Source organism: Stegastes partitus, unplaced genomic scaffold, assembly GCF_000690725.1.
Source record: "Stegastes partitus isolate 25-593 unplaced genomic scaffold, Stegastes_partitus-1.0.2 Scaffold92, whole genome shotgun sequence".
Taxonomy (NCBI): domain Eukaryota; kingdom Metazoa; phylum Chordata; class Actinopteri; family Pomacentridae; genus Stegastes; species Stegastes partitus.
Window position 1 is genome coordinate 511701 of NW_007577823.1, and position 21324 is coordinate 533024.

General features: G+C 40.6%; 1 protein-coding gene across 1 annotated transcript in view; it reads left to right on the forward strand.

Annotated features, from left to right (window-relative positions):
* Nucleotides 1-1290: 1290 nt before the first annotated feature.
* The window catches only part of lrfn2b (leucine rich repeat and fibronectin type III domain containing 2b), a 67068-nt gene continuing 47034 nt past the window's right edge, over nt 1291-21324 (forward strand). The window contains exon 1 of the mRNA XM_008277226.1: nt 1291-1355. The gene's annotated coding sequence lies outside the window, so the exon portion shown is untranslated. The remainder of the gene's footprint in view (nt 1356-21324) is intronic.

Here is a 21324-nt window from a genome sequence, read left to right on the forward strand (position 1 = left end):
AGAAGGGAAAGTAATGGTGCCATTGTATAATACCTTACAGGCAACATGTTTCACAACCTAGAAACTTACTATGAAGGCAACACCACCATCTGTTCAGCTGCAATATGTGCTCTGCTGCATGTGCTGCAGGGAGTGCTGAGAATAGTGTTAAAAAAAAAAAAAAAAAGAGTCTGAGCTGCTCTGCTTGACAAACTGTGTGATGACACCATGTCTAAATTACCTCAAGCACGTTTCACTGCATCACGTTCTGTAAGATGAAAATGTTTTTGTGTCGGTCAATACATCTGCCAATACTGATATGTCTGTGACAGTCCAGAATCGGCCTGTTAATATATTGGTTGGGCAGTAATTTTTACCAAGACATCTGTCCAGAAAATTCTATAAAAGCAGTGACAAATTGAAAATGTAGTCATCAGTTGTCATTTAAATAAAGGTATTAAAATAAAGCCAAAAAAAAGCTTACATTTCAAATTGAGTGGTGTTCATACAGATACCCTGTTCTGTGGTTTTTATCAGCTGCTCCAGCAGGATATTTTAGCAAAGAAAAAAAAAGTCATTCAAAGCTACAAGGCTCTACTCCATGAAATATATTTACCTTTAGCAAATCTGCAGCAAATCCTCATGCCTCAGTGGCATTTTGAGTTTTATGTCGACCAGGGATCTGATAGAGGGGTCTGAGAACAGTTGGTGATATATCTCTTAGTACTATGGCCTAAATTCTACCTTTATAAAAGTTTCTAGTTTTTTAGTGCATTTGCTCTGATTTCAACGCAAGTATGAGCAGAGACTTGACATGTTTTCACATTAGTGTCTCTGCAAGGCTCTGCAACCTACATAACACCCCTCCATACATAGACCTGTGCAAGTGTCTTTGTGTAACATTGAAGAATCATAATTTCAGCCAGTAGTTAGGAAGCACAGAAAACCTATGATAAATAAATAAATAAACAAATAAACAAATAAATGAATAAAAAATCAGACATGCATTGTCTCACGTATGTGCTATACATGCAAGGAAGCCAGAAGTCGGGAGCTAGCTATAGATAGTGTATTTAAAATACTGCATCCCTGTGGTATACTTTAAAAATGGACAACATGATTGTAAAGCAAGATGAAATAAATAAACCAAATCATGTGAAAATCCTGGTATAGGCATCTATGTGTTTCTACAGGGTGCTTGTTAGAGCCCACATGCCCGACTGTGTGAGTTCAGCTGATCTGAGCTGAAGGTGTGCTGTCACTCTGTGTTCTCCAGGTCGTCTGTTTCTGTTGGTGTGGGAGTGAAAAACGTGGAGGCTGTGATTAGCGGGCTGAGCCCGTGAGTGAACCTATGGCAGAGAGACAGCACAGTGCAGGTAAGAACTGCCAGAAACACAGAGAGACAAACAGACAATATGTGCCTGACAGCGACACAACAAAACTGGACAAACTGCATGAAATTCCTGGGGAGGCAGCCTTCTGTTGCAGGTCATGGTACAACGTGACTAACAATCTGAAGCTTGCCAAGCAGCTTTTAGAAGCTGCAATCTGTTGTGCCCAACAGTAGAGTAGTAGATAGTGAGAACACAAAAAATATTATATTGATGTCAGACCGAAACTGAAAATGATATTTGAGAGTTTACAGAAGAGTCACCAACCACCCGAGTGGCTCTGCGAGGCTGTGGATGCTATTCCTTCAGCTAAATCCTACTGTCAGTATGCTAACATGCGAACAGTGGTATTGCTGGCGTGATGATGCGTAGCAGGTGTAAAGTTTAGAGGCTCATAATGACAGGACATGAGAAGCTACAGGAATCACCAAAGTTTTTGTGAAAATGAAAATGTTTAGGTAGCTGATGATGACAAGAGAGCAAAAGTCAGTGGACCCTTTTGGAATCAAGTTTCATGGAAATCCAGTTTGAGACCAAAAACATCCCCTCCATGCTTAAGGATCACCACAATCAATAGGATTTATCCTCTGGGGACCATCAATATATGTAAAAGACACCATTTAATCAGTAATATTTAAGTCTGGAACCATCAGAGTGACAATACTATCTGTAGAGAACATGTCGTAATCATGGATAATATTTGAATTTGTTCTCTTATATAAACCCACAATATAGTGTAAAGAATACAAATGCCTTAGGTTTGGTTATTGTTGAAGTAGTGGGTGTGTGGCGTCTTTAATGCTTAGAGTTCTTCCTTAGTGTGTCAATGCAGAAAGAATTTCAGCCAAACTTTTCAGTCAACACTCTCAAGTGCATCTAATAGAACACCTTTTCCCAGTATAGCATCCAAAATAATTGGTACTTCAGAAACATTCTGCAAGACGTAGACCCTTCTTCCCTGGGTGACTTGATCTTTGAAACTGGCCATGTGTCTGGTCCATCTCCATATTCCAACTGGGGAATCCCCCCGTTCACTCCCACCTTCCTCCTCCTTGTCATTTGTCTTCATTTCCCTCTATAACCTGCACCTTATTCGCCTGCATTCACCTTGACAAAGACCCACACACAGCATAACCCCCTAACAATACTGTTCCATGAAAACAAAACACCGCCACCACTCCTCGGATAATCTCTCTGATGATTTATATTCTGATGCCAACTGTGTCTGGGACATTTGAATATGGTAATGTGTTGTCTGATATCTGCCTACACAGGCAGCGTAACAGAAGTGACCCGGAGCGTGTTTTTTATGCTTGAAGACTTGTTTCTTCTGCTCTTAGCACACAACTTGGGGACTGTATATATGCATTGTGTATACTATGGCTCTGAGCACTGCCAAAACACTGGTAATCTCCAGTTCAATACCGTGCTTGAACGCACCCAGGACTGATGCTGTTGCTGTTACTCCACTAACCTGCTACTCACACTACGCCTTCTACAGAGACACATGGCACTGTCCTCAGTATGCTTCTATTCGAGCGCTTGGCAGGCTGTCTAACTGTGTCTAGAATGCATAGTTTGTTGTAAAAGTTGCAAAAGGTCATGTCTGCTGTGGAGAGGCGATAATATGTTAAATTTGTCTGAACGTTGTAAATGTGAACCAACTGAGAAAATTATCTTTCATTGTCTGCTTTTAATAATCAAGTGTCTGGACTCAGGCAGTAGACCATAATTCACTTTTTCTCCAGCGCACTATCTCGGGATGAGGCCACTGAGCTGGGATTGACCCTTGCTGCACTCCTTCTGATTGGCAGAGAAGGACGCTGGATGGATGTTAGATATACGTTACTTCTAATTGCTGAGGCCTTTTGAGATTCTCATATCCAGAAAGTTGCAGTTAAAAAAAGACTAGTTTCGAGGAAAAATGGAGGGAGGGGGAGTGAACTGAAAATTGTCTTCAGGCTGAGGCGGAGCTGCAAGAACAAACACCAAAGGCTGCAGCTTTTATACTTTATATAAATCAATGTTTGCAACAAGCTTCCTGCACATTTCAGATGGTGGGAAACTCTATATTTCAAACTACATCAAGCAGTTCTCCTTGAGCTATTTAGATAAAGCCTCATTTCCACCCAAACAGACCGAGAGAATCACTTCCTCTACCAACTACATTGATTTTTCTTAACCATTTTTTTTCTCATTGTACTGCTGCCGTATTTAAACATAGCTAAATGTGCGAATGAAGACAGTTGATATAAAGATGGCATCCAATCAGTGCAGTTAAGACGATGCAGGTTTAGAGGAACAGCTGACATTTGCGCGAGGAGTCGGCGCGATGAGTGCTATGGGAGCTTCGTGGAGTTCATCATTCCTCGAGCTAATCCAAAGATGTCCTTTGGAATGACAGATGTTTGACTTTAAAGGCATTGACAGCAAATGCTTCTTTCATCTGCAGAAGGCAGCCATGCATTACCTTCCAGCCGTCAAACAGCAAATCAATCTGTAGCAACCAGGTTGGACAGGAGGCCACCAGGAGCAACGCAGTCAGATAAATAAATACATAGACAGACAGACAGAAGAAGAATGTCGAATGCGTCACACATTCTCTGGAAGTGACTATTTAAAAATCACAAAACAAGATGATTCTGTGTTTATGAAGATATTTATGGTTCAGCTGGTTTTGCGATGTAGTCACAACCCCTACTAAACAACGTGAGGAAAAGATCTATTTGTAATTGCATTTTTCAAAATAAAAGTCAATTAAAATGCAATTAAACTTAAAATTACAATTATTAACCCTCTGAAGACTAAGCAGGGATTTAAAAATAAAAAAATAAAAAAATCCCTTCCGTCGCATTTTTTTACTAACACGTTTGCATTTTTCATTGCAATATAAAGTCCTGCACCTCTACAGAAGCAGCATAACCCTGGCTGGAAGTAGAGAGAACTCAAAAAAATTCTTTATTTACTTTACAAATATTGAAAAAAAAATCTGAAATGCCCACAGTTGTAACAATACTTACATTTTAAAAAATGCTTACATATTATAGGTATTTTACTTATTTATTTTTTATATACCTTGATACCTTGAAAATACCTTGATTCTGTCTGTTTTTACACTTTCTGGCTCTGATAAAAGATGTAATTTTGCTATTTTGTTGTTGTTTTGTTTTTAAGATAGCATACATTTTAAACCTTGTGGGATTCAGAGGGTTAAACTTTCTGAATGTTTATAGCATATTAGCATGAGATTGATTTCTAAAATCATTTTTAAAAAAAATACTAATTATAATAATAATGCTATATGACTTGCTGTTTAGGTCAAAATCATCCTGTAGAGAAAAACTTACTGAAGTTGCAAGTCCTACCTTTTCTCAACATTGCTTTATGGATACAACTGTTTAATTCCAATGAGCATTATAGTTAAAAACAGTATTTGATAATAAAAGACTGCTGGTGGGTTACATTTAGCAGCTTACTACGATTGTGTGAGCTCACATATGTTGCAAAGAATCCTTTACCACACAGTATTAAACGCTGTAGATTCAATGTTTTTCTGTCTGTTGGCTCTATAACGCCGATGTTCCTTTGAAGTTTCAGATTTCTTTAAAAGCCACAGGAAAAGGTTCGGAGAGGAATGGTGCATTTTTTTTCTCAGGGCAATGAAATTTCCTGCAGACAGGATTTCATGTATTTTTCCCATCATATTCTTTCAGTCAGGTCCTCTTATCCCTAAAGAGCCTGAGCAGCGATTGCAGCTGAGTGGATCAATCTGAGAATTGCCCGTGAAATTTGGAGCGTTCCCAGGCTGAAATCCTTCTGATTACGTTTCACGGATAATGCGAAGGATTTTACGCGCCACGCCGAGTGTACACAATCTCTGGCACACCTTCCGAGTATCGAGTTGCATCCCCTTATGAACGACTCCGACGGCTTGAGGCTTGGAAAGTCTTTTCAAATCACCTTTCAGTTCATCCACATCTCCCGCTCAGGACTGATGCAAATGGGAGACCGAAATCAATGAAGGATCAGAGTCTTCTTCCACATTCGCTTGCCCAGTCGATTTCATTTACAGTCTAACTTTTCTTGATGCTTTGCCGCTCTGCTTTGTTCTCGATAATTACACAATCAGTCTGCCCAAGCATCAAACCAGTATTTGACAATGATGGTTGCCATGTTCAGCCGATGACTATCACATTCAAGTGTCTTGGTTTTTTTTGGGGTTTTTTTGATTAGTGGAGCTGGATTCTATTGAACCTTACATTGAAATCATCCTGTTTTGCAAATCAAAGTTCATATGCTCCAAATTTAAGTCCCCTGCAGCTTTTTATTCCTGCTGCGTCGACAGGGTGTGAGCACCAAAGAGTCGTCACCATCAAAAGACTTACAAATGTACCTGCATTTAGCAAGAAAAGGATTGTTCATAAAGCGTGATGCGGCTGCCATTTAGAATCTGATTGTAAATGTTGCTCATAAATGGCTTTTGTGAAACAGGCTCCTGGATGTAACACTAAAAAGTTAAGCTCTTGCATTTCCTTTCGCACAAAACTCAGCATTTCTCTTCATTTTGTGTTTAGCTAAGAGTGAATGAAGGCAGTCATAAGAAAATGTGACACATTTTTTCGTAAACTTTGGTTTAAAGTCAAGGACATACAAACGTATGTGGACTGTCAAATATTTTTATCCTTTAGTAAATTGAAGCTGTGTAATCAGTCCTGCTTAATGGATTGAAAGGTTTCAGATCTTTTTTCTTTGTTACTCAAAGCATTTTTTTCAAAGGCCTTTTTATCTCGATGCACTAAATACATGACACCTTTAAATAATATTGACTTTGCCATCAGCCTTCAAAAGCCAGTGTAGTGCTCAATGCTACCGCTTTCTATGACCTGCTTTATATTAAGCCGGCTTGTCACCCGTCATACCTGCTGGGGAGCGCGAAGAGTGACAAGCAAATCTCAGCAACATGGACTCCAACTGCTTAGTCTGATGCCGTGTTTGGTTCACTGATAAGCTGATTCAGTTTGTCAGGTGGTATTACGGCTGTCGGCCTTCATGCCGCCGACGATCATCTCTCTGAGGCAGTGGGGCTGTGGTAATTTCAGCTCTCGCAGATCAAAGCAGTCACTCCAAGCCCTCCTGGGGGGGGAGTGGAGGGAAGCAAACTTCACTCAAGCCCCCAAAAGGCAGAGCATCACAGGCAGGGTTAGAGGTCAGGGAGATATAGCTGTTTTGCTCATCAGGCTCTCAAGCAGAGAGAGTGACAGGCAGAGAGCTGGATTCCTCTGCCAGGTGTTACTTTGTCTGGTTTCTGTAGAATCTGTTCATCGAGTGTAATCTTTCAGTCAATAAATACTTAGTTTAAGCACTGCAGAATGTTAAGTGTTGCCCTGTTAAGGATTCTGGGTCTGCCCTGGGGTCTCCTCCCAGGTGGTCGTGGTCGGAAGACTTCCAGCGGAAGCCTCTCTGGAGGCATCGAATCAGGTGTCCATACCACCTCAACTGGCTCCTTTCATTGCGCAGGAACAGTAGCTCTACTCTGAGCTCCCTCCGGATGTCTGAGCTCCTCACCCCATCTCTAAGGCTGAGGTCAGCCACTCTGCGGAGGAAGCTCATTTCAGCTGCTTGTATCAGCAATCTCGTACTTTTGGTCATGACCCAAAGCTTGTGACCATAGGTGATGGTTGGGACATAGATGAACTGGTAAATCGAGAGCTTCGCCTTGTGGCTCTCTCTTCACTTCGACGGTCTGGTATAGCGCTGACATTACTGCTGACGCCACACCGAGCCGCCTGTCCACCATCCACCAGTCTCCGGCAGAGGACCATGGCCTCGGGCTTGGAGGTACTGATCTGCATCCCCGCCGCTTCGCACTTGACCGCTCCAGTGCGTGCTGAAGGTCACGGTATGATGAAGCCAGCACCCAGCTAGAAATATTTGGTTCTTAAAATGTTGACTGGAACGTTGTTGCAATTTTTTCAGCGGGAAGTTTTCTTTAAGTTCCCAAAATGTTCTGGGAGAATGTTCACTAAAAACATTCAAAAAATGTTTTGCAATAACCCGCTTAAAATGTTAAATTACAACATTTCTAATAATCCATCCATTATCTATACACCGTTTAATCCTCACTAGGTTCTTGGGGAGCTGGAGCCTATCCCAGCTGACTCAAGGTGAAGGCTGGGGACACCCTGGACAGGTCACCAGACAGGGCTACACTTAGAGACAGACAATCAAGCATACCAACATTCACACCAACGGACAATTTAGAATCACCAATTAACCTCAACAAGCCAAAGAACCCGGAGAGAACATGCAAACTCCACGCAGCGGCGACCTTCCGCTCAGTGACCAACCCGCTCTACCACCTGAGCCACAGCCCCCCCCCCCCCCCCGGGAGGCTGCTGTTTTAAAAACCTCCCAGTCAGTGTCCATTAAACAGTCTTGAAGTGCTGAGGACCCCCCCCCCCCCCCCCCCGGGAGGCTGCTGTTTTAAAAACCTCCCAGTCAGTGTCCATTAAACAGTCTTGAAGTGCTGAGGATGCACCCTCTGGCCAGATCCTGGCTTGTTTTTTTGACTGGCCTGCTGCGCTTCAGTAAGGGTTTGTAAGCGGGCATAATCGAAAGATGATCAGAGTGGCCGAGGTGGGGGCGGGGGGTTGCTTTGTATGCATCAGAGAAGTTTGAATATACCAAGTCCAGCATACACTTCAAACTGGTGTAATTAAAATCCCCTGCAACCACTATAAAGCCATCTGGGTGTTTAGTTAAAAGTTCACTGATGGCGTGGTTGGTTTATTTCCAATATTTTAGTTAGTATTTTAGAAATTGAGTTTTAGCTTGCAAGTTCTTTCAGTTTCCAGAAGAAACCAACTATTTCCATCCACAACACAATGTTCTTCTTTAGCATTCTTCTATCAAAAACTGAAAACCACAATTTTATTTCTCAGAATTGAAGATGTAATGTAGTCTTTATAACATTCTGAGAACATTTTCAAAATGTTGCAGTAATATTGTCTATCTGTTATTATTATGCAACATTGTAAGAGTGTTTTAAAAATAACTTAATACAATATGAAGCCTTAATAACATCATGAAAACATTTTCCAGATATTACTTTGGAAATGTTATTCATGTGATGTCATTTAAGATTGTGAGAACATTTTATTAAATAACATTCTGTAATCTGTTACCTAAACATTATCCCCATAATATCCTCCCAATGTTATAGGCAAAACATTTTTCCTTTGTTTAGACATCACATTACAGAAACGTTCTGTAAAAAACGTTTTGTGATCTGGGGCATCGATAACATATTTATTTATTTATTTTTAATTATGACAGCTTAGGCCCTCCATAGCTTTGACTGTCTGTCTTCAAGTAACAAGTGACTGTTTTTCTTTACTTGGCTGAGCAGTTCTCACAATAACGTGGACTACTGCAGCAGTTAAATGGAGCGATTTGCTTAATACCAACACAACCAGTGGTCTCAAATGCATTAGGAATGCAAGAAATCCCACCAGCCAAAGGTAGATCAGCAAATGCAATCCAATAAATGATGGGTTGAATTCAGTGAATATCTCCTCATAGTCCACTGGCTGGCTGTTCTGTGTTTGCGCTGAAGAAAAAATGCCCTGGCTCTGTAAATAGGAAAAAAACAACAAAGTGTCTATATCAATCCACACAACACTAGTCAAACATGACCTGCGCACATTTGCGCTCATGCACGTTCATGCTCATGCACAGGGCAGAGGGATGGGGAGGAAGTAGGGAAGAAGAAGAGAGAGGGTGTGTAAATCTGGCACATGCTGTCGAAATATGCTAATTGGCTAAAGAATAAAATAAAATAAACAGTCCTTCTTTAGAATTGCAAAGTCCACCTTTAACTTTTTGAGCATTTGTCAACTGGCGACCATCCTAGACGATGGTTTAAGTATCAACATTGAGCAAAACTATCATGAAAGCAAACAATGACTACTTTTAAAATATGCAAAATAACATATTTTTCAGTGTTTATGCTTTTTTTCTCACTTTGTAACTCCATATGTGATATTTCTTGTGTAAAAAAGAAAAAAAAACTTTGAGTAATACAGTCAAATGCTAGCGTTTGCTGTCAGATGTTGCTGTTAATTTGTTTGACCTCTGTGAGCGGAATATTCTCATACCAGGCATGTATTATTTTCAGAGAATATTAAGCATTAAAACTCTAATTAAACCCAATAAATTGGTCAAAATTGCACAGTATGACTTAATTAAAAGTGCTTAATGCCTCTCTGGGCTGATAGAGGGCTTCGTCACCTCCCCTCCAAAAACACCAGCTCAACGCGCTATGATAAGGCTGCAAACGATGTCTAATAGCCTCGGCTCTTCCCCTCCCCCCAAATCACGCTGTACTCTCCCACATCCTCACCCTCTCTCCTCACTCTCATTTCAAATCAGATCAAGTTTATTGTCATTTTGCTGTACATACACAGTAGTACAGGCAAGATGAGAGAGCGTTTCTTCAGGATCATTTAATGAGTACGTTTTGTGGAATGCACGTCTGGGATAGGCAAGACAGTAAACATTTTCGCTCGCTGTCTCCTGAAGGGGCCGCTGCGTCCATGCGTGCCGCCATCACGTTGAACATGGCGAAGCTCTTCAGGTCCTGGTAGGTCTTCAGGGACACAAAGACACACACGATAGTGTGACGATGGTGACGATGCTGCCCAGAGCTAGCTGCCTGTCTGTCCGCCTGGATAATGTCGTCCCCTCCAGCTGTATGGCCGTCTGGGATGTTGTCATGGAGCCATGTTTCTGTTAAAGCAAACACAGAGCAGTCTCTCCACTCTGCGGGTTTCTCTCAGCAAACGTAGCTCATCCAGCTTGTTGTCGAGGGAGCGGACATTGGAGAGTAGGAGCCACAGTCCTGCTGGTCTGGAGGGGTTAGCCTTTAGCCTTTAGCATGGATCCTGGCTCTTTTATTTACATTCGCACCGTTTGTGCTTCCTTCTCTCTCGGGTAGCCTGCGTAGTCTCTGATAGGACTCTGCATTGGTGCAGCATGTCCAAATCACAACCGATCGCCGCAATTCTAGTGCTGTTCATTGTCCTGAATGCCTGGCCGCAAGTTTTGCAGAATGAACTTCTGAGATAGGCAAGACACTCAAAACATTCACTTTTGTTGTCTCCTGAAGGGGCCGCTGCATCTATGTGTGCCGCCATCACCATGGCAATTTGCTCTTATCCCCTGAAAAAAAAAGGAAAAATAAAAAAAACACCTTCTATCCTTAGCTGGTAACTGTACTTTATTTCTGACTTTTTCTGGTACATGTCTTTTTTTTTTTTTTTTTTTAAAGGCTGAGGAAGCAAGCAGCATCTATCCCAGACTCACGCTGCATACTAACTACCTTGTTTGCTTTTATTTAATGTTACCGACGTAGGTGCTGTTCCACCGTTGTGTAAGCATCCCCAGATACAGACAAATGTCTCAAATTTAATGTACAATAACTGCCAGGTTGTGGATTCAAAAGATGACTTGCCCACAGCCTTTGCCTTATTATATCTTGTGAGGAGGAAGAGAAGAGGTGGTTAATATCAGCCTTGGCATCAGATTGAGGTGTTCTGTCAAGGTTAATTGGTCCCACATCTGAGGCTGGAAACACTCTTCTTTCACGCCAACGTCATCCATTCCAAACACTTAAATTGCCAGGAAATAGAAAAGATGTGCACATCATTATCCCAAATGCCTCTTCACCAAAGCCTATTACAAGAGGCCATCATCCGTCACCTTGTTTACTGTTTTTACTAAATTCAACTCTTTTTTTTTTTCTGCAGTTGGCAAAATTTTGATTACCCACTTGTTTTGTGTTAGTAATGCAGAGTTATGGAATATGAAGCTAATAGGAACATGAAGACAGATCAGTAGTGTGCATGTCAGACTCCCCAACCTCTTTATGTACCTTGTGCATGTAGAAGAGTATTACACCTGCATAAACTGCTGTCTTTAGCTGTGAAATGATCGACCTCCATGTTCACTAGCTAGTCTGTTTCTGTCTGCTAATAGCAGCTAAGCAGATTTTCTCTGAAAACAGCTGTCTGCTGCAGCCAAAAACAATGCTACGAGCAGGGCGGCAGAACGTAAATAGTACAAAGCACTTTAAAACTGAGGGCAGCTAAAAAAAAAATCAGCCCAACTTGTCTGAAGCTTCAATTATATGAGTGTTTTCCTCCACTTTGTTGCATTGTCCTTTCCATGTATAGGCACTTTATGGTCAAATGAAAAATTTTTAATGACTTAGAGTGAAATTTTGCATCAAATTAAAACCTTCTGGAGCTCTTGCAGAAACATCCTGGCCATAATTTAGACCAGGCATCACCAAATGGCGGACCTTGGTCCGGATCCGGACCGAGTGATGATTCTGTCCAGACCCGTGACCAATCTCTGATAAATTCACGAGAATAGATTTTCATGGAGCATTTTTCCCGACTGTCACGGCCATAGATAGCGGGCACTGCTACTCCAGTTAATACGGCAATAGCGCCACTCAGTTGAGCCAATCAAATCGTTTGGTTACCCTGCATGGCCAGCGCAACGCCACAGCTCGCTGCCGCTGCCACTTTGCGCTTGCCTATACAGCAGAGCAGAGAGGAAGAGAAAGTGATGACAGCATGGCTTGCTCCAAAAGAAGGAAGGTTGATGAGGAAAACTGCTGCTTTGAAGATGAGTGGACGGAGAAATGTACGTTCATTCTTCTGTCAGGCAGTTCACAACCAGTGGTCTCATATGCTCTGAAAACGTGGCATTAACTAAAAGCAGCAACGTGAAGCACCATTACAAAACAAAGCACAGCTCTTTTGAGCAAAGTTAAACCCTTAAGTCCGAGCTGAGGACACACAAAATGACCGAGCTGCAAGTCCAGTATGACAGATCTACCTGACTCATCACCACATTTACAGCCCAGCAACATGCAAACCAAACCTTTTATTCATTGTTTTCTGAAGATGTTGACTTTTTTACTTGAAGTGGAGGCCTTAAGTTCTTTAGGCTGGGACCTCTTTAATTTAAGAGATAAAAGGGTTATTCGACTCTGTTTGCACTTTTTAAAGTGTATTTTATTCTGAGGTTTTTGTTTTCTCTAATCTGAAATCAAGGCCTCATTTTTTTTTTTGCCTGGAACTGCTTATATATCTGGTAACAGAGCTAGCTGTGCATTCAGTTAAACATATCCTGCGCTGAAAATTGAGAATAAGTATTGTTGAAACCATGGAAATGTGGCCATAGGGGAAGGCTTTAAGGCACAAACTGGACTACGGTTCGGACCTTTTACTTGGAGGAAATTTTAACAACTGGACCTCAGGGACTTTTAATTGAATACCCCTGATTTAGACCATCTAGTGCAATTTTGCACTTGAACTCGAAAAGTTCTTTGCGACTTACTTAAATTCACCTCCAGTTCACATGTATTTATTTACACACACACACTGCCAAGCAGAGTATAATTGTTTGTTTTGGTGTTCATTTTTGACCCAAGAAGGGTAATTTTTTTGTACCAGACTGTAAACATGTTTCTTTCTGCTCTAAAATTTAGCGTTTTAACATGCAAGCAAATGGGGATTGACTCACTTTTGGAGCCTGCCTCAAATGGACATTTAAGGAACTGCAGTTGTTGCACTTCAGCATTGGTTTCATTTTTCAGTCCAGGAGGTTATTGCTGGGTTATATTCTTTTTCTTTTCTTTTTTTCTTTTCTTTTTGTCTCCAGCTATCAGATTGTAAAACAGCATTTGACTTTAACGCTTAGTCATTATACTCAAGTGCAAAGGCATTTTGCATGGCATCTCTCCTAGGTCAATTTTCTCCAATAACCAACACAGTGGGCCATGACAAATTGACTTGAAAGCTAATAAAATGCAGTTTGCAGTGGAGTTTCATTATCCATAGAGGACAAATCCTGTCCACAGTTTTGACTGATCCCATGACTTTCCCACCACCTTTAGTCTCAATTTTTGCATGTGCCTAAGAAATATCAAAATCAAAGGTCATTTCAGCTTTTCTGCAGAAGCACAGGTTAAATTATTGACTATTTTCACAGTTCTGCGATATGGCAACCATATCATAGTTTGGATGTGATTGTTGCTAGGAATGTCACAAGAACTAATTAGAAGTAAATGCTAAAATTCTAGACATGGGATGGTCCTATTGTACTGGAAGTACCAAAGGTAACATGTGAAGGTGTAACTACATGTCGGATGCAAGGCTGCAAATGTAGGTGCAGTAACAGGTCTGTATATATCTCCATACACCAACAGTGGTGCATGGAGAAATTTTGCATGTAAATTGGATGACAGTTTGCAGCCAGTATCACAGAGCTTTTTGAATGAAAGAAGTAAAGACCTCCAACTTATCTAAGCAGCATCCATCCATCCATCCATCCATTATGTATACACCACTTAATCCTCACTAGGGTCGCAGGGGGGCTGGAACCTATCCCAGCTGACTTAGGGCAAAGGCAGGGGACACCCTGGACAGGTCGCCAGTCTATTGCAGGGCTACACTTAGAGACAGACAACCAAGCACACTCACATTCACACCTATGGACAATTTAGAATGACCAATTAACCTCCACATGTTTTTGGACTGTGTGGGAGGTAGCCGGAGAACCCAGAGAGAACCCACACTGCACGGGAAGAACATGCAAACTCCACGCAGAAAGATCCTGCTGTCCTCACCGGGACGCGAACCAGTGACCTTCTTGCTGCAAGGCAACGGTGCTAACCACCGAGCCACCTTGCAGCCCAGAATTGGCATCAATCTTGCAAAATTGTGCAATACAGCTATTAAATAGTGCGCAACTTCAGCAAACTTTATTATCTGTCCAAACAGTAGTCCACACAGCTTCCATACACATTACATGTTGTGATTTTTCTTTTTTTTTTAACTCTCACATAATTCGACATTAATAATCGCCTGAGTTTGCATTAACAGCAAATAAGAAGAATAGATTCAAAGATCCTAAGCTTGGAAAATCAAAATCTTTTGAATGGGGTCAGTCTTTCCTCTGCAGCTAAATAAGAACTGTTTTTAGAGAGTTATAGTTGACCATTTAGAAAAGAAAAAAAAAACACATTGCTCCAACATGCTCACGTGTACGAGAATGCATAAAATACGGTATAATGTGCTGGTGTGAAGTGAACAGTCTTGCAGTGTGAGAGCAGCAGCTCAGCACCCAGTGGACCAGATCACACAGGCAGTCTGGCATAGTAGCAGATATGTTCTTCCTCCAAGGGGACCACCATATGGAAACACTGTGTGTCTGCCTGGCGTCGTACCAGTTTGCTTCTTTACACTGCCATGAATACACATAGGCCAGCCGGGCATTGTCGAATGTGGCTAAATCTCTAACACTGCTCTCTTTATGCCGCTTAGCTTTGCAGAGTTAATAAGTCAGACCATTTTACAGTCTGTCGACTACAGAGGCAGTGGCATGTGAAATGTAGCATCGTTAGAACAAAACTATAAAAACACAGAATGGATGTTACATAGTACCTTGAAAAAAAGTTTGTATCTCATTTGCAGCAAATTAGTGTCTCTGTAAGTAAATGTTTGTATATTTTTGTTTTATTTCAGATACATTTTAAGTCGATTTTATCATTTCATGGCCATAAATTGTTGACAAAGTGATTTAAAATGTATTATAAATATATTTATTACTGATGGGGAAAATATTGTCTTGTTGCATTACAAAGGCTCATTCACTTTCCAAAACCTCTGAATGGGTGGGTGGTATACATGTTTGATTGACAGCTGAGCCAGCAGGGTCACAGGGACATACTGCAAACAAACTTGTGCTGTTAACTGCAGCTACTAATACAAGGACAGACCATATTTCATTCACAGTGGTACTGAACAATAAAGGCCACACCATTTAGAATGTCAAGTGGTGGATGTCGACATTTACAGAAAAGATTTTCAGCTGTTGACTGCGCTGTTGTAGCTAGTAAGCTAGACATCATTAAAGGAGAGATCACAGTTCAGGTAAAAACAAGTGTTGTCATCAGGTTTGGAGAGCAGAGGATATAATAAGGTTATGGAACAACCACCTCTTGTAACATCTAACATTTCTTTAACCCATCTCTCCACCCAGATTTTTGATCTGTCTAAATGTAATTATGTATACTTTACAGTTTTGACTTTTTCTCAGAAGAGAGCACATCACTTTAAAAAGTGTGTTACAGTAGCAGGAAAAGATCTAGCAATTTATTTTCTGTCAGACTTCAGTCTTCTTGCTTTGTACAGCGTCTAAGTGGCACATAACTTGTCAGATTGAAATCATCCTACATTTCAGGAACTTGAAATGACAGCTGGACGACAATACGTCTTTGGGTTTCAATAAGATTTTTCAGAACTTCCACACACACGCATACAGAAACATCCTCCACCCTCTCTCCTCTAATCATTATTAAATCAGTGAATGTCACAGCTGCAGTTATTTGGACCCAAGGCGGTTCTTTCATATCACATTTTGCTCTTCTTTTCTGATAGGATTGATAGATAAATCAGAGTTTCTTTAATCAGCGATATCATTGCTGCCCAAAACAGATACAATATCACTGCAGGTATCCTTTGGATATCCTAATCTTCTTCCCAAACCCCGAAACACAACAGCAGAGGGTGTTATCAGGATTAACAAACCTCAGTCTCCCTCTTCATTGTCTCTGGGGCTTGACCAAACTGTTAATTTAAAGTGTTTGTTTACTCGACCGGGTTTTGAATTTGGCATTCAAGGCACAGCTTAGAGTTTTTTATTCGACAGTAAAATTTCATTAAGTGGAATAAGTACATCCTGGTGTACAATATTTTTCAGCTGAAATGGTTTTATGAAATTATGTCTGTGGTAAATTCAACCATTTGTGAATACAGAAATGTTCTGTTTTCACCTATAGCTGACACTATCAACAACAATAAATAATAAAGTGTAACAGAATAAAAGGTTCCAAAACCCCAATGATGGTTTTGAAAGTGCTTTGTCTTCCTGTGTAAATAGGTTTTTTGAAGCATAACACTGTGCAAGTATCTGTGTGGTTGTAACTCTGGAAACAGCTGCTGTACACGCCCCACTGTTTTCTCTGTGAGCTGCCTCTTCATTCACACAGGATTAGTTTTCGATGCCAACAGCGACGTGAAGCTGCGGAATTCTGTGAAATTGACTGAGCCACTAAAATATCTTTCACCTAAATTGTGCAAGTGAAATTCTGGTTCTAAAAAGTGTCATCAGCGCCAAGAGTCAATATTGCTAGTTGGCCATATCTGGACCCTGTAGTCTCAGTGGGCCGCCTCCTTCTAATAACATTCATTTTCACAAATTGTAAACCTGTGCATCTGTGGCTGTTATTAGGCTCATCAGTGATGAAGTGGTTTAAAATAGAAAGTCTGCGCAATTCGAAACCTCAGCATATTCCCTTCTCTTTTCTCAACATGCAGTAATTACTGTGTGAAACTTCACTGCAAGGTTTTTCCAACATTTTTTACTGTCACAGTTTTAAAGATCATTATTAAAATCCGAGCATGAGAAAAAGAAGAAGAAGAAAAAAAAACATCTTACTCTTGCCCATTCGCAGAAAATGGATTTCTGTAAAACACAAAAAACAAGAGCTCACCAGAATCATGCTTTTATTAGGATAATTCATTTGAATTCATTTTAGTCGTTAGTCTGCTACATCATGGAAGCAGCATAATAGCACCATTGAAATCTAAAGGCACGACGCCAAGAAAAGTAGCCATTGAGTTAAAAATGGAAGCTCAAAATCATCAATTAGTCTCAATGAAAAAGTAATAATGTTTGGAAGACACAAAGATGTAAGAATCCTCTAAAGCAGTTTACTCAGCCACCAGTGATTGTTCAGTTGTCATGCTAATAATGTAATTCTTTGAAATGACAAGGTTTTAATTCCTGTCGTTTTGTGGGCCCTCTCCATGTTGTGAAGAGTCACATATTTTAAATTATGTGTTCCCTGACAACTACAGTGTATTTTCAATTTCATTTTGAAGGGAAATGTATTTTCTCCTGGATTAGGTTTGTCTTGTGACGCATCATAAATAGGTTTCTAATCAACATGTCTTTGCCATTATTTCAATATTTCATTGTTTTACTGTTGCTCCTTTGTCGCCAACAAATTGTGTTACATTTGGCAGGGTTCGTTGCACCGGTAACCCAGAAAATGGAGGAAAAGCTCCACAACATGTTGTAAAAAGATGAACCCATGATTGAATGATATTTTGACAACCTAACCAAACTTTTAACAGTTAACACTGTGAAAAGGTCAACTTTCACCAAAACATTTTTGTGGACCAGACAGTGTTGCTGCTTAAACTTAACAAATCAGTGAGTGAAAATTAAGCTTGACTCATACAGTAATAGTTCCACACAAGACACAAACCCTAGTATCTTGAGTTAAAGTCCTGTGTTGGACCTATGCCACCTACAGTCCTCCACATAACATTAAAAAAGAAGTTTACTGTAAAGACACCGCTCGATTCTGCACCAAAGTCTGTGATACGTACTCTGCTACATATGCTGCAAACAGTGCTGAAGGCATTGTAGAGAATGGAGTCGGAAAAAAGGTTTCATTTCATTCATGTTTTATATTGCCACATATTACCCTGCATATATACCAATACTGATATATCTGCGAAAGGCCAATATCCGCGGATAACACTGGCCATCCAATATATCAGTCAGGGTCTATTAATTAGACACTATATATTTGGTATTAATCATGTAAGGTTGCTCACTCAGAAAACTCACAAGTTTGCATATCAGTGGTGCTGGACACATTCTAAACCTGTCCGAAATTGCCGCATTTTGACAATTTTTTTCACCAAACTTCACGTATTTGCATATGAAGAGACAGGGGACAGTCTCTGTGTTCCAGGGATATAGTGTGTGACTATGGTGACTGGACACTCTGAACCTCAGCACTGTCAAAATATGTAGTGGTATTGTAAAACCAAAAAACTTACCATTGTTCTCCTAAATAGATAAATGTACTGTGGGATTTGTCCTCCAGAGTCCCCATCCCACTCTGGGTGTTATATACTGTAAATTAGCTGTGAGGCCCATGTTTCCTCATTGTTTCTTTACATTTTGGCAAATGTGCTTTGGGAAAAGGCACGTGCTGCATTCGCTGCCAGCAGTTCTTGTTTGCAGTGTATTAATGAATGTACTAATAATGATGGATTACTGAAGAAAACAACTCAACATGACAATTATGGGGCAAAATCTGCATGTATAAATAGGCTGTTTATGTATGATTCCTGCTTAAATTGTGTATTTTTTTTTTGGAATCAAAATGCAAAACTAAAAAGCACTCAGAGAACAATGTAATAACACAGATGAGTGATGTGCATGTAAAACAGGCCTATTCAAGATGCAGCAACATGACCGAACCTCAAGACACTGCACAGTGCTTCAGTCGCTTCCCGACAGTTTTGTCATTCAGGTAAAATCCTCAGGTGAGATTATCACACGTGGCTGATAATAGTTTTCACCAGGTTTATATCCAACCACAGCTGAAGCTGTCAAAAAATAAACTGCTGAATAACTTGTTCAGTCGGTCATGTTTGGGGAGGCAGAAATGTAATCCCTCCGTCTTAATGCAAGCAGCGTGTCCAAGCAGAGACAGAGGATGAGTGGGAGAGCGGTGGGATGAATGCTTGCTGCACTGGAGGAGGCATTCAGACAGAACAAAGGACAGACCCACCCGCTCTCCCACTCTATCTCTGTCTTTTCCCTCTGTCCCCCTCATATGTGCATATAGACACAGTTCTGCATGGGCTGGCTTCCACGCACTGCCTCCATGTAGCCATGACATTAAACTGTAGCTGAAACGCTGTTGAAGGCTGATGTCCAGTGGGAGTTCACATAGAAGGTTTTCCAAGAGTCTGTAGTTGCATTTGGAAATAACATTTGCACTTGTAATTATAAACCACTGGCTGCGAACCATGGTGTGGAATCAACAGACCACCTATGTCCCATTTACTGTGATGTCACTTCATCTGCTGAATCAAGCAAATGAGACCGAAGTGCAACACTAAAGCTGTTTTCTGAAAAGCTGACACATGACGATACTACACAGTAGGACAGTGACGTGTCTCCATGCGTCAACTTGCATCAACCATTGATGACACACATCAAAAAGAGGTGTGATGGCTGTAGACTTAACTACTCTAGCAGCGAATCGAGGCTGGAATTTATAAATCTATGATTCACGATAACTGTGCACTACCATTAGGGTGAGCTAAACATGATTTTTACATGACTCCTTTCAGACACTTGTCACTGACTACATCCAAATGGTACCAATGTAAAGCTGGATGCTCGTCTTCATTGCTGTTGGGTCACACATGTCATAGCTCTTTAAACACACTTGCTTTTTATGTGTTTAACAGTAATTCTTATTTTGCCAAATTTCCACAACAGGTATTGTAAGAACAAAATTACAAAGCCAAGTAGAGCCAAGTGACCACAGTTGTTGGATAGCCACACCACTACAAACCACCTTCCTAATTTTATACCGATTCCCATCTTGCCACCAAAGCAGCTCTGACTCCTTAGGGCATGGAAATTGGACCTTGGGGGGCATCTTGGTGTTTGGAATCGGGATGTTGGTGGTAATTCCTTCGGGTTATGTGGGGTGGGGCCTTGTTCCAGCACATTCTGTGGATGCTTGATCAGATTGTACCGACAGTTTGAACTCTTTTTCATGTTCCTCAGTCTGTTCCTGTGCAGCTTTTGTGATGCATCAGGGCACCTTGTTCATCTCAGGGAAGGCTGCTGACGTCAGGCATGCCGTGCCATGAGTGGATGTCCTTGGTGTGCCACAATGTTTGCCAATGCTAGGGGGTACATGTCAAAGTAACACCCACATACATGCCAGAACCTAAGGGTTCCCAGCAGAATTTTGCATTGTAACAAGTGTGGTCCACAAATGCCTTTTCATTTTCCTTACAGCAGAGATTATTAATTATGTTCACTATCATAGTTTAGCATGTTAGCATGCTGAAATTTGACAAAACAAAGTACAATTTAGACTGACAAAATATTATAATACAATAACACAACATTTTACGTGCATTTGAATTAAACTAATTCAAACATTGACTTGATAGTGGTGCCAGAACATCTGGGGATCTAAGGTTTTTACAATTCATCCTAATGGAAAGACACAACATCAGGGTGGCACTAGTGGAAAAATCTAATGATCGCTGAGACATTATCTACAATCAAAATTTTGAATCAATCCATACAGCTGATGTTAAAACACTTTGATATGTTGATGGTGCTGGATGAAAATTACATAAAGTTAGAAATTATTAGAAAGTGCTTGTGAAACAGAATTTAAATGTGACATTATTGTAGACAATGCAAAACTCAGCCGATAAATGTAATAAATATGCAGATTAGCGTTCTCGGATATATTACTGGGGATTTTAATCACAGTCTGAATCCCTTTCATTTTCTCCATCTTAGCTTCTTATTTTTTTATGCCTGTCACTTACCACGCAAAATAATTCCAGTCTTAATACTACCAATGCTGCAGTCCCTACTGCTGGTTATGATAATGCCATACAACTAAGAGTTTCAGCTTTGTCAATATTTTTTTGTTTTTTTTGCAAGTCAGAGAGTCACGGTGGATGAAGCCATCTGCAAAATGCTGGCGTTGTAAATTAAAGTGTAACTAATGAACAGGAATTTATCTTGTCTGAAAGCTCTGCCATCACAGCAACATAGAAGATATTAATGTCAGCTGCACTCTGTCGAGATGAAGCTGTGCGTGTCCGAGGAGCTGATGCAGAGAGAACTGGGTGTGAATATGGTAACAGAAAAAGGGAGACAGGAGACAGATAAAGCATCTGGTTGGCAAAAACCATGGTAAATACAAATGTGTGAAATACAAAATGGTGATCTTTGATCTGAGGTTTCA